This window comes from Mustela erminea, chromosome 2, assembly GCF_009829155.1.
Source record: "Mustela erminea isolate mMusErm1 chromosome 2, mMusErm1.Pri, whole genome shotgun sequence".
NCBI classification, from domain to species: Eukaryota; Metazoa; Chordata; class Mammalia; order Carnivora; family Mustelidae; genus Mustela; species Mustela erminea.
In genome coordinates, this window is record NC_045615.1 from 124,677,620 (window position 1) to 124,695,384 (window position 17,765).

The window sequence follows — 17,765 nt, forward strand, 5'->3', positions numbered from 1 at the left end:
TAAAAAGCAACTTATTCAGTGTAGTTTGGCTGGAATTTGAATTAGACTTTAAACTTAAAGGTGGTTTTGTTTTATTATAATTCACTATTTTATAAAATAATAAATGAAAATAAAAGAGACCACTTTGCTATGCCATTTATAATGAACATAGTATCAAGATTGTTATAGGATAGTAACTATTTGACTAAATAACCATGGCTATAATTTTGGGAAGAGAGATAATATCTCACAAGACATTAATATCATTTTTCTCAGACAAAATTAACTTGGAAGAGAAGAAATTATTAAATAATTATTAGACAAATAATTATTAAATAAATAATTGATAATTGATAAATAATTATTAAAATTACTAAGTACATAATAAAACACAAAGTTGGGAGTAGAGAAGGAAATTTAGTAAGCACTTACTTTGTCTTAGACAGTACTTGCCTTTTTATATCTTTTCATTTCATTCAGTGAACAATGTTAGATTGAAATTTATAGACATAAAATATAAAGAGAAGCCAAATCAAAAACTTCACTGGGTATTATTTACTTTTCTATCGATCTTCCCATCTTCTTGCTCTAAATACAACCAGGGTCTTAGGCAGCTTTAGCAAATGGAGGCCATTCTCTTTTCCACACCTCATATATCTCTAGCATGTGTAAATGAATTAAGTGATCTTTTTGGTTCCTTACTGCCCTTTCCATCAAATATCTTCTTTCCTCCCTGTTAAAATCTCCAGCATTTTGAACTATATATAGTCAGTTTCATACTCTTTTACCTTCCTCTTAATGTCGTTTAAAGTTCCAATTGTGCTCCTTCATTCTTTGATCATTTAAAGAATTGGATCAGTGTTATCTTCACTCTTCTTATTTTCATTCTTGACAAAGTCAGGTTATAGTAGATGTTCCCTTCGATGCTGTCTTCTTACATACTTGACCATGCCACATTTGGAGACGATGTCTTCCTATTCACTCTATCCACTTACATAGACTTATAATTGATATTCTGTTATCACCAATACATGCTCTAGCTCCCAGTTTATAGGTAATGCTACCACTCTCTGATTTTGATCATCTATAAATTGAGTTCTTACCTTATTCAGCAGCACATATCCATATCCATATGTCTCTCCTGATTTTGGTCTTTAATTTTTCTTAGCACTATTTTCAGTGTATAGTTCTTTTACATATTTTATCAGTTTTATCTCTAAGCATTTAATATGTTTGATGATATTTTAGATGGCATTTATTATTTTTTATTGTTTATTGTTAATATATAGAAATGCAATTGATTTTAGTATATTGATTTTGCATTCTTTACATTCTACTGCTTTGTTATCTTATTTTTAGTTCTAGTAAATTTTTATTTTTTATTTTTATTATTTTCCAAGTTTTTTTTTTTTAATTCTAGTTAGTTAACATACAGCATAATATTAGTTTCAGGTGTAGAATTTACTGATTCAACACAACCATACAGCACCCAGTGCTTATCACAAGTGTACTCCTTAATCTCCATCACCTATTTAACCCATCACCCTACCCACATCCCTCCTGGTAACCATCAGTTTGTTCTGTGTAGTTAAGAGTTTATTTCTTTTTTTTTATTTTTTATTTATTTATTTATTTATTTATTTATTTATTTATTTGACAGACAGAGATCACAAGTAGGCAGAGAGGCAGGCAGAGAGAGAGGAGGAAGCAGGCTCCCTGCTGAGCAGAGAGCCCGATGTGGGACTCGATCCCAGGACCCTGAGATCATGACCTGAGCCGAAGGCAGCGGCTTAACCCACTGAGCCACCCAGGCGCCCCAAGAGTTTATTTCTTGATTTCACTTTCTTTCTCCCCCAACCCATGATTATTGGCTTTGTTTCTTAAATTCCACATATGAATGAAATCATATGGTAATTGTCTTTCTCTGACTTACTTATTTTGCTTAACATAATACTCTTTAGTTCCATCCATATTATTGCAAATGTCAAAATTTCATTCTTTTTGATGACTAAGTAATATCCATACACACACACACACACACACAGACACACACACATATCATTTCTTTATCCATTTCTCAGTCAATGAACATTTGGGCTCTTTCCATAATTTGGCTACTGTTGATAATGCTGTTATAAAAAAGGGTGCATGTGTCCCTTAGAATTAGTATTTTTGTATCCATTGCTAAAAAACCTTGTAGTGCCATTGTTGGATCATAGGGTAGTACTATTTTTAACTTTTTGAAGCACTTCCATAAAGTTTTTCCACAGTGGCTGCACCACTTCGCATTCCAACAATGCAAGAGGGTTCCCCTGTCTCTGCATCTTAGACAATGCCTGTTGTTTACTGTATTGCTAATTTTAGTCATTGTGACAGGTGTGAGGTGATATCTCATTGTAGTTTTGATTTGTATTTTCCTGATGATGAGTGATGTTGAGTATCTTTTCATGTGTCTGTTAGCCATTTGTATAGCTTCTTTGGAGAAAAGTCTGCTCATTTCTTCTGTCCATTTTTTAATTGGATTTATTTTAAGTGTTGAGTTTTATAAGTTCTGTGTATATTTTGGATACTAACTCTTTATTACATGCCATTTGCAGTTGTCTTCTCCCATTCCGAGGTTCCCTTTTAGTTTCATTGATAGTTTCCTTTACTGTGCAGAAGTTTTTTATTTTGATCTAACCCCAGTAGTATCTTTTTGCTTTTGTTTCCCTTGCCTCAGGAGACATATCTAGTAAAAAGTTGCTATGGCCGATATCAAAGAGGTTATTGTCTGTGTTCTTCTCTAGGATTTTAATGATTTCCTATCTCACACTTAGGTTTTTCATCCATTTTGAATTTATTTTTGTGCATGATGTGAGAAAGTGGTCATGTTTCATTCTGCATTTTGCTATCCAGTTTTCCAAACACCACTTATTTATCTATTTTAAAGATTTTATTTATTTTCTTGGGCGAAAGAGACACACAGAGAGATAACAAGAGAGAGCATGAGTGGGGAGAAAAAGAAGCAGGTTCCCCACTGAGCAAGGAGCCCAAGGCAGGGCTTGATCCCAGGAGACTGGGATCATGACCTGAGCCAAAGGCAGAGCCTTAACTGACTGAGCTATCCAGGTTCCCCTTCCAGTACCAGTCATTGAAGAGACTGTCTTTTTTTTTTTTTTTTTTCCATTGAATATTCTAGCCTGCTTTGTTGAAGATTAGTTGACCATATTGTTGTGAGTTTATTTCTCAGGTTTCTATTCTGTTCCATTGATCTATGTGTCTGTTTCTGTGCTAGTACCATACTGTCTTGATCACTATAGCTTTGTAATATAACTTGTGTACTGTAATATAACTTGATATGATATAACTTGGAATTATGGTACCTCCAGCTTTGCTTTACTCTTTCAAGATTGCTAAGGCTATTTGGGGTCTTTTGCAGTTTCATACAAGTTATAGAATTGTTTTACCTCTGAAAATTTCTAGTGGTATTTTGATAGGGATTGCTTTGAACCTGTATATTGTTTTGGGTAGTATAGACATTTTAATAATATTTCTTTTTCCATTTCATGAGCATGGAATGTCTTTCCATTTTGTGTGTGTGTGTCATCTTCAATTTATTTCACCAATGTTTTATAGTTTTCAGAGTATAGTTCTAGTAACTTTTAAGATAGATTGGATCAAATTGTCTAAGTAGAAAATCGTGTTGTCTTTAAATAATGACATATTTCCTTTTTTCCCTCCAATTTTATAAAACATTATTTCATCATTTTGCCAAACACTGTAGTGTTTGTAGACTTAGACATCTAGGATGATGTTAAATAGAAATAGAGGGAATAAACAGATTTGTTTCTTTCTAATATAAGTTAAACATTTATTCTTTCAAAATGGACTATGATGATAACTAGATTTTTCGCAGAAGCACTGTATTATGTCTAGGATGTTTTCTTTGAATCCTAGCTGAAAATTTTTATTTTTTAATCAGTAATGGATATTGATTTTAACAATTTTTTTTCTCTATCTACTGGGATTATCTCACATTTTTTCCCTAATTATTTTGTTAGTATAATAATATTGAATTATTTTCAAATGTTAAAACAGCTGTGAAAGTATTTCATCACTATTTCTTCACTGTTTTTTTTGTTTTGTTTTGTTTGTTTGTTTGTTTGTTTTTCTTCTTTTTCTTCTATCCTTTGAGTACTCTAATTATACAGGTTAGGCTCCTTGAAGTTGCCCCATGGTACACAAATGTTCTGTAATTTTTAAGTTGTCTTTTGTCTGTGTCTTCTCCAGTGATTTTGTTTTGGATGGTAACTTCGTGTTCTGACGTATCTAATCAGTTAATCCTATCTAGTGATTTTTTTGTTCTCTTTCTTTAATCTCAGACATTGCAATTTTCATCTCTAAAAGACTAATTTGAATAAATTTTTGTCTTTCTCTATGGAATACAGTTATAAGTGTTTTTGCTTGTTTCTGTGTCCCTGTGTGCTAATTCTAACATCTATATCCATTCTCAGTTGATTTTGATTGATTTATCTATTCATTTGTATGCTATTATCTTGCTGCTTTTCTGGTTTGATAATTTGTTATTGAATGCTAGACATTGTAAATTTTACTTTGTTGAGTGATGAATACTTTTATATTCTTATAAATAGTTTTGAACTTTGTTTTAGAATATAGTTAAGTTACTTAGCAACAGTTTCACCCTTTCAGGTCTTGATTTTAAGATATGTTATATATAACAAATTTTAGTCTAGTTTTTTTGGTCTAGTCTTGCCCCACTACTGATGCAGGATCTTCATGAACTTTCTACACACTGCTTTATGAATCAGGAGGTTTTCCAATCTGGCTGGTAGGAACAGCTACAATTACCACTTCTGTGTGAGTACTGAGCACTGGTACCACTATCCTTTTTGATGACCTTTGTCTGTCTTGAGTGGTTTGTTAACATGCACAGATTGGTCATTGTTCACCTGAATACTTGAAAGATAGTTATTAAAAGTCTCCCAAGGGCACCTGTGTGGCTCAGTGGGTTAAGCCTCTGACTTCAGCTCAGGTCATGATCTCAGGGTCCTGGGATCAAACCCCGCATTGGGCTCTCTGCTCAGCAGGGAGCCTGCTTCCCCCTCTCTCTCTGCCTGCCTCTCTGTCTACTTGTGATCTCTGTCAAATAAATAAATGAAATCTTTAAAAAAATTAAAAATAAAGGTCTCCTGAGTTTACTCTTTGTGTATCTCTTTTCTTTGCAGTACTCTGTCCTGTGAACCCCTGGTCTTCCCAGACTCTTGGATTCATATCCTCTTTGCTCTACCAGGATTTTCCCTTCTTTTTCTCCTTCTTCTCCTCCTCCTCCTTCTTCTTTCTTCTTTTTTTTTTAAGATTTTTATTTATTTATTTGACAGACAGAGATCACAAGCAGGCAGAGAGGCAGGCAGAGAGAGAGAAGGGGAAGCAGGCTCCCTGCTGCACAGATAGCCTGATGTGAGGCTCGATCCCAAGACCCTGGGATCATGACCTGAGCCAAAGGCAGAGCCTTTAACCCACTGAGCCACCCAGGCGCCCCAAGGATTTCCCCTTCTTAAGTCATGCCCTGGAAACTTTCTCAAAGAAGAGAGTTGTAGCAATCTCAAAGCTCACTTGATTTGTTTTTCATCTCACAAGGTTCACAGTCCTTTGTGGTCTGATATCTTCTAGCTCACTGTTTTAAAGGTTATTTATTTATTTATTTATTTGAGAGAGTGAAAGAGAGCATAAGAGGAGAGAAGGTCAGAGGGAGAAGCAGACTCCCCCTTGGAGGTGGAAGCCTGATGCTGGACTCCATCAGAGTACTCCAAGATCATGACCTGAGTGGAAGGCAGTTGTTTAACCAACTGAGCCTCCCAGGTGCCCTCTAGCTCACTACCTTGAAAATATTTTTCTTCTGTTTGCATGGTTTTTGGTTGTTTCAGGCTGAGGAGTCAATCTAATTCTTGCCACTCCATCTTGGCCAGAAATAAAAGTCTCCAAATCATCCTCTTTCATCTTTCTACCACCAAGTACACCACACTTTCTTAATCTATACCTACACACCTTGTTTCTTTACATGCAGTGGAGTCAAATATGTATGAATAGAAAACATATGAAATCAACCCTTTCATTTAATCCAATTCTTTTTAACACACCTCTTGTAACTATCTTCTCTCTCTTTTATATTGTTAATTTTGCCCTGTATTGAAAAGATGAGTAAAATTTTGTTGTTGTTGTTGTTGTTGTTTTCCTCTAAAGGAATTAATAATAAATATTTTGGACTTTGCAGTCCCTATGGTCTCTGTTGTGACTATTCAATTTTGCTACTGCAGCAGAAAAGCAGCTATATATAATACATAAATTAAAGGACATGACTATGCTCTAATACATTTTATTTGCAAAATACCTGTAGTGGTCTTTTTTTTTTTTTTTTAAAGATTTTATTTATTTATTTGACAGAGAGAGAGAGATCACAAGTAGGCAGAGAGTCAGACAGAGAGAGAGAGAGAGAGAGAGAAGCAGGCTCCCCGCTGAGCAAAGAGCCCAATGCAGGGCTCGATCCCAGGACACTGAGATCATGACCTGAGCCGAAGGCAGCGGCTTAATCCACTGAGCCACCCAGGTGCCCCACCTGTAGTGGTCTTAATTTGGCCCATGGACCACAGTTTTCCAAATCTGATCTGTTGAATCATTACCTTGCCATAATCATCTTCGTTTTAAACACAGTGGCAGAATCCATCCATTCTCCTTCTTTTCTTTTAATCTTCTAGTTTTCCTATAATACATTCAAAATGATATTTATTTAAAACTTGCACAGAGTAGCTTTGATCAAAATCACCATTGGCATACAATTAATTTTATTTTACACTATGTGTATAAGCACAGCTTTCTTCTTGAACTATTGTATGTTCCTGGTTTTAACCACATTACCCTTGTTTCTTCCTATCCAGTTGACTTTTTGTGACCCTTTCTCATAGACCTATAAATTTCGAGACATTTCCATGATAACTTTTTAAATATTATTTCTGTCCTATCAGATTTTACTGGTTCTGTAACTTTAAAAACTATGTGATAAGTCCTCCTAAATTTAAAGTTCTAATTGTTAGCATATCTCAGAGCTCAAGACTCTTATGTTCAATTTTCTATTTGACCTTTTGTATTTAATAGGCATTTCATAACTAAATTTGTCATAAACAAAACATAATATTTGATATATCCTCTTAAATATATTAATTCTAAATATTTACTTTATCTGTAAATGGCACCAATGTTAGCATAGTTGTTCAAACTTACTGTTGGAGTCATTAAAGATTATATTTTCCTTCACATTCAACAAAAGGTCTACCTGTAAATTTTAATCATTGTACTCTTCACATACATTCTATATCTGACTTTCACCTTTATTACCAAAACTCTGTCCAGGCAACTAACATATCCCATCCTCTCTCTCAATTACCCATTGCTCACTTGCCATAGCAATCAACAAGTTAAAAACAAAAGCAAAATAAAAATAAAATAAAATAAAATAAAATAAAATAAAATAAGTGTGTCTTTTGATCACACTTAAACAAACACCTAAACTTCTTCCTAAGGCCTGAACAACTATATGATATGGTTTCTAACAATGTCTTCTACCTCATGTGTTACCACTATCCACTTGTTCACTGTTGTCCAAATAGTTGCCTTCCTTATTAGCCTTTAAATGTCAAGCACACTGTAGCTTTTTCAAAGTTTATGCTTGCTGGTTCCAGTGGTTATAACTTCCACCAGGTTCAAGACCTCACTTCATTCAGGCTGAAGGATTAAAATATGTTTGTATTTTCTATAAACTTACCATACTCCCATGACACTTATCTGGGGATTTTTTTTTTTTTTTTTTTTACCAATTCACCTCAAAATTTGAATAACTTTATATAACATGCTTCTTCTTCTTCTTCTTCTTCTTCTTCCTCTTCTTCTTCTTCTTCTTCTTCTTCTTCTTCTTCTTCTTCTGACTCTGTTCTAAGAGGTCATAATTTCCTCCACAGTCAGTCTCTATGCTCTTGCAGTCCTCTGTTTTCTTCCTAAAGTAACTGGAAATATTTAACCTATGCATTTGATTTTGTGCTTGTTTATCATATCCATCATTGATGATCAGCCCTAGAATCTAAAGGCAGGAATTTAGTCTATCTTGTTCACTCTGTATCACAAGAATCTACAAATTGCTTGTCCAATATATTAGACATCCAATAAAGATTTACTGAATAATTGCCAAATGCCAATCAGAGTTTTCATTGTTAATATAAGCATTTTAGTGAGGTATTAAAAATAAAATTGTACATAATATCACTAATAGGGAAAATTATAGTCAAATGTAACAGAATATATAAAGGAACCTTTAAAATGGAGGTATAATTTTGTGAAAAGATATGAGAAAATAAGACAGTAGGTGGTTTCTAACTATGTGTTTGAAAGAAAATCTAGGGAAAATGAGACATGAACAATGATGGTGTCATTTTGAAAAGATTTTCATAAGTCAGCTAATAAGCACTTAAGGTGCTATATATGAATGAAGAGACAGAATTTTAAAAGGATTAAAGATAATGAGACAAAGAACACAAAGGACACATTATGGCAAGAGAAAAATAGAGGGTCAGGGAAACAAATACCAAAGTTGTATTGGAAGGCACTCTTAAAAAAATACCAAGCACAAGTCACTATAAAATAGTTTACACACATTCTTACAACATTGATGAATGTTAGTGTTTGTACTAATGTTACAGTGTCTATGGGATTTTAAATGGTTATATTTGTTCTTCTCCTGAAATATGGTTCATATTGTGGAAATTAATATTAATCTAAATGTTCTTCCTCCTCTATGTCAATGAATAAAGAAGAAAGACACCTGTCACACAATCTTCAAAAAATATTCCCAAAAAAATGATAGATAAGGTCTCTCTCCAGTAGGACTCTGTCAATAAGTCATTTTCCACACACCTCTGGGTGCTACACTAGCATTTAATAGACTCTCTAGTGCATACTCTGTAGTGTGTTTTGCACTAGAACACTGACACAGAGGAATAATGCTGAGAGCAAAAATAGGACAACTGAGCTCTTGGTGAGTAATTCGAAGAATGACAATCATTTTTCTTTCTAGGATGGAAAGGAGTTTTATTTGCACTGTTCCGCATTTTTGTTATAAGTAAGGCTTGTATTTTCTGTGGAAGAGTTTGTCTTATTCTGACAAATACCCATTAAAGTATAGAGGGAAATAGAGAAGAAGATGTGGTTATATTATAGAGGAAAAATTCTATGAAAATGACTTATGTTCAGTCAGTAGGTATCTGATCCCTGAGAGAGTCATTTAAACCATTTGGTCCTGCTGAAAACTCATGGTCTTCATAAATCTTTGCTGATATAAAGTAATGTTTAACTTATTTTATTATGCTTAACAGAGTTGTTAAATTACTTCTTGTCACTTCTTAGTCCTTAGAAATGAGAATTATATGGTGGTACTGGATTTTATACAAGTGCTTTTGTTGTTTTCCATGTCAGGTCAAGATAATTTTTGTTTCTGCTCTCTATTCCTGCTTTTTCTCCATTGCCCTTTTCTTGGGTTCTACATTGTCCTTCTCTAATACATTGATATTTGACGTTTTATAATTTCATGTTCTGAACAACTGCCAAAATACCATAAAGTATCATTAACTATTAAAATTTTAAAGTTTATCTCAATTCTGGGATGAGGAAAATGACAATGTGATGTTTAAAAAGGGAGCAAAGTAAATATAGAAAAGAGAGGTAAATAATACATGGCAGGATTGCATGATGAAATTTTATATGGGCAGTAGAGAGGAGAACATTCAGAGGTATTAACTGGAAAAGAGAGAGAGAGAGAGAGAGAGAGAGACAAAATAATGAAAAACTTAATAAGGAGAGGACAGGACCAGGAAAAATAAGACATATCATGTAAAGTAATTCGAGTTTTAAAATGAATTGGGAATTTAAAAAATTCTCAGGTAAGTGGTCTAAGGTTTTGAAAAGTTTATGGGAAGTCCAGAATTTATTTTCCTTTTCACCAGAAGGATGCAAATGCTGCCCTTTGGTTTATTTGAGGGGGAAGGGAAAAAAAAAAAAAAGCAAGAAGAAAATGATGACAAGAAAATAGTTGTCAGTTTTCTGGAGAAAGTTGAATATATTAGGTTTACAAATTGTCAGAGAATCTTTCTGTCAAACAATAAAATGTTAGGAGATGTTTTAGTCAAGTGGGCAGAAATAACTATATACTCACATTTCTACTCATTGTTTATTCATTCAGTGAACATGTACTATTTATATTAGGCACTGTACAAAACATGAAGATAAAAAGATGTATATATATCCATAGGCAAGTAGTGATGATGGTACAAAGCATGAAGATAAAAAGATGTATATATCCATAGGCAAGTAAGTGATGATGGTACCTCAGACCTGGGAGGAAGCCGTGTCAGTGTTGAAAAGAGGAATGAGTATAAATATGTATTGAAGATAGAACAGATATGCTTTCCTGATGCATTGGATATGGGATAAAAATGAATGGAGTCATGGATGCAAGGGTTTGACCTACACAAGAAGTAGGGTAGAAGTAGAGTAGTCTTCAAGAAGTCTACTTCTACAAGAAGGCTACTTCTACAAGAAGTAGAGTAGTCTTCAGCTGAAGTCAGAAATTTAGTTTTTGAAATGTTAAGTTTGAGATATATTTTTATATCTTGCACACTATTATGAGTAGGCAGTGAACTCTAATCTAAAAGGTTAGATTTAGGAAGAAGTAAGTAGTCTATACAGAGAAAATTATGAAAGTTTGATCTATACAGCATATTTAAATCATTAAAAAATAGTTGATATCAACAAGGAAGTGAAACCATAGAGAACCAAAGACTAATCCCTGTGGCATTCCAAAATTCAGAAGAGGATAGACACATAAAGTTAGCTAAGGAGAAGAAGAACCAGAATAATAGAAAGGAAAAAGAAATACCATAAGACTGTATTATCTTGGAAGCCCATAGAAGGGAGTTCATAAAGCAAGAGTGGGAATAATCAAATGACAATGTCAAATGCTGACTAGGTAAATGACATAAAGACCAATAATTGACACATTAAATAGATATATGTTATGAGGTAGAAAGCAGTGAAATAATGGTGCCCCAAATATATTGAAGACCCTAAGAAATTGTTGGGTTTGGAGAAGCAAAAGGAGGGAGGTAGAGTTAGGAGGAGTGATTAGGAAATAGGATAGATGAATTTAACATTAAAAGTGGCTACAGGTGTGTCTTATGTAATATAAGACATGCTGGTAATAGGGGCTAGTGTGTTATACTGCAAGTCCCCCACTTCATCACTGATGATGAGGGAAGAATGCCTAAGGGGGAGGTATGACCTTTAATCCCAGAGCCCAAACTCACATCTTGACTAAGGCTTAGGCTCTTTGAAATTAAATATTTCATGAAGTATGGCAGTCAGAACTGGTTTTGTTTTGTTTTTTTTTTTTTTTTTTCATTTGTGAAGATTTCATGTTATTTCTCCTAAGTGTAAAAATGTAGCTCTCCAGGGAGAACTCACAGATAGCCATTGGTCATGGGGTTACTATTAGTGCATAATTTAAACTATCTCCTTCTTGTCCTCCTGTGTATGGCTTTTTTTTTCTTTTTTTTCTTTTTTTTCAGAAGAGTCAGTGCATTGCTTCCCTTCCCTTTCTCTCCACTCTTCCTTTCCCTCCCCTCTCTCTCCTTTTCTTTCTTCCTCTTCTCCTATCCCTTCCCTCCCCTTTCCTTCTTCTATGCAAGGGTAAAGAAGCATATATTGACCTGGAATTAGGATTTCATTGAATTCTTCAGTCAAAATCTCCTATGTCCTAAGGATACAGAGCCAGTAGGCAATGAGGACCTTTGTGTAAGGAGCCTAAGATTCTTCTGGAAAGAAAGGGACATGATAACCCTAAGTGCTACCTGAGTTTCAAGTCAAGGAGACAAGATGGAATGGTTAGATGTTGCTCTATCCTAAATATCACGACAGGAAGAGAAAATAAAATGACTCTAAGAGGAAGAGAGTTCTGTGGTGATGACACAGCTTCAAATAAGTAAGGCATGAAGGTTCTTGGTAAGGGCTGATACCATCAGAGTTTACTGCTAACCTGTGGAATTCCCTTAGGACCCAGACATCATTTTACAGTGTGATATATGATAGGGTCTACTGGTCTAATAACTTTGGAGCCTGAGTGTGTCAGACTTCTTAGGGTGGCAATACACAGAAATGGATTTGGCATGGCTGCTGTGGACCCCTAACACTGTGTAAGAGCAGAACAGATGCATAGCCTATGGAAGAGAATTCCTCCCTGCTGGGAAATAGCTCTCCTCTAGATGACAGACTTTCCTTGCCTCCATACATTTGGTTTAAACATGAATCTGGGTTTCACGGTTAATTCAAAATGGTTTTTAGAACAAGAAAATAGTAACAAAGTCTTTTTTTAAATCCCTATGACCAATTGAAAACAAGTGATTAAAGAGATGTAACTAACTGCTATGCTGATTACATGGCACAGTTCAAATTTAAGTATAGTACTTAAAAATTCATCAATTTATCATTTTAAAATCTCTCTTGAGTTGCTTATGTGTTTTATCTTTCTACTTGGAGAGTCTCCATTGTTTATTCAATGTTGGGTCCTTTGTATATAACACAATAGCAAACACCTACAAGGTCATTAATTATCATTTGTTGAATGGGTTCAAAGATTATAACTGTCTTGATTCTCATACTCAGACTCTAATCCAGAATATGGCTCTATTACTGAGTTATAGATACATGCTGAGTCAGAATAAGATTTCCCAAGCAATTAATTCATAACTGAATTCACAAAATAATAAATAAGTAGATTTCTGGGTGCATAAAAAAGAAACATTTTAATTTTGTTACAACCGGTAACTTGGTACTCTAACTTGAAAGCAATTAATAGGTAGGAAGATTTATGCCCAGCAGGTTAGCCAATTTTTTTTTTTAAGAAATTACATGAATATATTGCTTCTGAAGTTCTCCTCGTATTATTTTAATTATTTTTTTTAATTTTAATTGTTAAATGGATCATTGAAGCTTTCACTAAAGTAATAGGATTTATGACTATCCAAAGTTAATGAAATATTTCTTAAAACGCAACAAAAAGAAAACAGCGTACTTAAATAATGAGCAAAAAACAACTTCACCAAAAAAGATATAAAGATGGCAAATAAGTATATGAAAAGATGTTCCACATCATAGGTCATTAAGGAACTGCACATTAAAAAAAAAAAGGAGATACCGGGGTGCCTGGGTGGCTCAGTGGGTTAAGGCCTCTGACTTAGGCTCAGGTCATGATCCCAGAGTCCTGAGATCAAGCCCCACATCTGGCTCTTTGCTCAGCAGGGAGCCTGCTTCCCCCTCTCTCTGCCTGCTTCTCTGCTTCTCTGAAGCTTCTCTGCTTCTCTCTCTCTCTCTGTCAAATAAATAAATAAAATCTTAAAAAAAAAAAAAAGGAGATACCTATGTACCTATTAGAGTAGCTAAAATTCCAAACATTGGCAACACTAAATTTTAGCAAGAATGTGGAACAATAGAAACTCTTCTTCATTGCTGGTGTGAACAGGAAAATCTGTGCACAAATGTTTATTGAAGCATTATTTATAATTGCTAAAAGTTGGAAGCAAAAGATGTCCTTAATAAGTGAATGCTTAAATTGTGGTGTGTACATATACTGGAGGGTTAATCAGAAAAAAAAAAAAAAGAGAGAGAGAGAGAGAAGGAGAGGGAGAGGAAAGTAAGAAGCGGGAGAGGGAGGGCAGAATGGAGAAAGAGGGGGGAATGAAGGAAGGGAGAAGAAAAAGAAAGAGAGAAGAAAAGAAAAAGAAAAAGAAAGAGAAAAAGAAGTAAGGAAGGAAGGAGAGAAAGGGAAAGAGAGAGAGAGAGAAAAAGAAAAAAGAAAGAAAGAAAGAAAGAAAGAAAGAAAGAAAGAAAGAAAGAAAGAAAGAAAGGAAGGAAGGAAGGAAGGAAGGAAAGAAAGAAAAAGGAAGAAAAAAAGAAACTGTCAAGCAAGGAGAAAGAAATTTACATTAATGTTGCTAACTGAAAGAAGTCAATCTGAAAAGATCACATACTGTATAATTCCAACTCTGAAATATTTTAAAAAAGGAAAATCTGTGAAGATAGGGGAAAAGGACCCGTGCTTTCTAGGGGCTCAGTGACAGGTGGGGAGTGGGGGGAGGAAGGATAGGTAGAGCTCAGGAGATTTTTATGGTGGTAAAACTATTCTGTATGGCATTGTAATGGTAGATACAAGCCATTGTACATTTATAAAAAATCTAATGATTGTATAACACAAACACTGAGGTCTAAAGTTAACTATGGAGTTTAGTTAATAATAATGTACTAACATTGCCTCTTTAATTGTAATACTTTTCTTACACTACTGTAAGATGCTAACAGTAGAGGTAACTGTATATGTGGGAAGTCTCACATAATTAAAAAAGTGAAATGAAGTCACTTTCTGCCCTTTAGAAATTAGTGTTATAATTATTGCAGAGAATTAGTATTATTAACACACACATACACACACACAAGCACACACAGATCTATGTTGATTTCATTGGTTTGTTGTATAAGTACTAAAACTGATGAATTGAAAACTATTTTAAAGAAAAGGAGGAAGAACAAGTTCTGGGTAAACTCAAGATTTCACTGGTATATAAGAACTGTGGAAAGCATAGTTTCCTGTATTGTTTGCTGCATCCCATAGGACATAAGAATGGATCTCTCACTTTGTTTTATAGATATTGAGTATGGTTATCTGGGCCTACATGGTAAGAACTGATTATTATTATTATTATTATTATTATTATTATTATTATTTTAAGATTAACATATAATGTATTATTAGCCCTAGGGGTACAGGTACAGATCTGTTAATCGCCTACACACTTCACAGCACTCACCATAGCCCCAGGGGTACAGGGGTACAGGTCTGTTAATCGCCTACACACTTCACAGCACTCACCATAGCACATACCCTCCCCAATGTCCATAACCCCATCTCCCTCTCCCTATCCCCCTTCCCCAGCAACCCTAAGTTTGTGTGTGTGTGTGTGTGTGTGTGTGAGATTGAGTCTCTTATGATTTGTCTCCCTTCTGATCCCAACTTGTTTCAGTTATTCTTTTCCTACCCTCAAACCCCCCACATTGCCTCTCAACTTCCTCAAATCAGGGAGATCATATGATAATTGTTTATCTCTGATTGACTTATTTCGCTAAACATAATACCCTCTAGTTCCATCCATGTCATCGCAAATGTCAAGTTTTAATTTCCTTTGATGGCTGCATAGTATTCCATTGTGTGTGTGTGTATGTGTGTATATGTGTATATATATATATATATATATATATATATATATATATATACCAGTTCTTTATCCATTCAGCTGTTGATGGACATCTAGGTTCTTTCCATAGTTTGGTTATTGTGGACATTGCTGCTCTAAACATTCAGGTGCACATGCCCCTTCAGATCACTACAGTTGTATCTTTACAATTGCACAGTAGTGCAATTGCTGGTTCATAGGGTAGCTCTATTTTCAACTTTTTGAGAAACCTCCATGCTGTTTTCCAAGTGGTTGCACCAGCTTGCATTCCGACCAACAATGTAGGAGGGTTCCCTTTTCTTCTCATCCTCGCCAGCATCTGTCATTTGCTGACTTGTTAATTTCAGCCATTCTGTCTGGTGTGAGGTGGTATCTTATTGTGGTTTTGATTTGTATTTCTCTGATGCTGAATGACGGGGAGCACTTTTTTATGTGTCTGCTGGTCATCTGGTTGTCTTCTTTGCAGAAATGTATGTTCATGTCCTCTGACCATTTTTTTATTGGATTATTTGTTCTTTGGGTGCTGAGTTTGAAAAGTTCTTCATAGATTTTGGATATTAGCCCTATATCTGATATGTCACTTGCAAATATCTTTTCCCATTCTGTCAGTTGTCTTTTTTTTTTTTAACTGTTTACTTTGCTGTGTAAAAGATTTTGATTTTGATGAAGTCCCAATAGTTCATTTTCACCCTTGCTTCCCTTGCCTTCGGCAATTTTCCGGGAAGAAATTACTGTGACTGAAGTCGAAGAGGTTGTTGCCTGTGTTCTTCTCAAGGATTTTGATGGATTCCTTTCTCCCATTGAGGTCCTTCATCCATTTTGAGTCTATTTTCATGTGTGGTGTAAGGAAATGGTCCAATATCATTTTTCTGCATGTGGCTGTCCAATTTTCTCAACACCATTTGTTGAAGAGGCTGTCTTTTTTCCATTGGACATTCTTTCCTACTTTGTCAAAGATTAGTTGACCATAGAGTTGAGGGTCTGTTTCTGGGTTCTCTATTCTGTTACATTGATCTTTGTGTCTGTTTTTGCACCAGTACCATACTGTCTTGATGATGACAGCTTTGTAATAGAGGTTGAAGTCTGGAATTGTGATGCCACCAACTTTAACTTTCTTTTTCAATATTTCTCTGGCTATTTGAGGCCTCTTCTGGTTCCATATGAATTTTAGGATTATTTGTTCAATTTCTTTGAAAAAAAAAATGGATGGGATTTTGATAGGGATTGCATTAAATGTATAGATTGCTTTAGGTAGCGTAGACATTTTCACAATATTTGTTCTTCCAGTCCATAAGCATGGAACATTTTTCCATTTCTTTGTGTCTTCCTCAATTTCTTTCATGAGTATTCCATAGTTTTCTGAGTACAGATTCTTTGCCTCTTTAGTTAGGTTTATTCCTAGGTATCTTATTGTTTTGGATGTAGTTGTAAATGTGATTTACTCCTTAACTTCTCATTCTTCTGTCTTGTTGGTGTAGAGAAATGCAACTGACTTCTGTGCATTGATATTATATCCTGACACTATACTGAATTCCTATACAAGTTCTAGCAGATTTGGAGTGGAGTCTTTTGGGTTTTCCACATATAGTATCATATAATCTGCAAAGAGTGAGAGTTTGACTTCTTCTTTGCCAATTCAGATTCTATTTAATTCTTTTTGTTGTCTGATTGTTGAGGCTAGGACTTCTAGTACTATGTTGAATAGCAGTGGTGATAGAGGACATCACTGCCATGTTCAAGACATTAGCAGAAATGTTCTCAGTTTTTCCCCATTGAGAATGATATTTGCTGTGGGTTTTTTATAGATGGCTTCGATGATATGGAGGTATATACCCTCTATCCTTACACTTTGAAGACTTTTGATCAAGAAAGGATGCTGTACTTTGTCAAATGCTTTTTCAGCATCTATTGAGAGTATCATATGGTTCTTGTTCTTTTATTAATGTATTGTATCACATTGATTGATTTGTGGATGTTGAAACAAACTTGCAGCCTTGGAATAAATCCAGCTTGGCCATGGTAAATAATCCTTTTAATGTATGGTTGGATCCTAGTGGCTAGGATTTTGGTGAGAATTTTTGCATCTGTGTTCATCAAGGATATTGGTCTGTAATTCTCTTTTTTGATGGGATCTTTGTCTGGTTTTGGGATCAAGGTGATGCTGGCTTCATAAAATGAGTTTTGAAGTTTTCCTTCCATTTCTATTTTCTGGAACAGTTTCAGGAGAATAGGAATTAATTTTTCTTTAAATATTGGTAGAATTCCATGGGAAGCTGCCTGGCCCTGGGCTCTTGTTTGTTGAGAGATTTTTGATGACTGCTTCAATCTCCTTTCTGGTTATGGGTCTGTTCAGGTTTTCTATTTCATCCTGGTTCAGTTGTGGTAGTTTTTATATCTCTAGGGATGCTT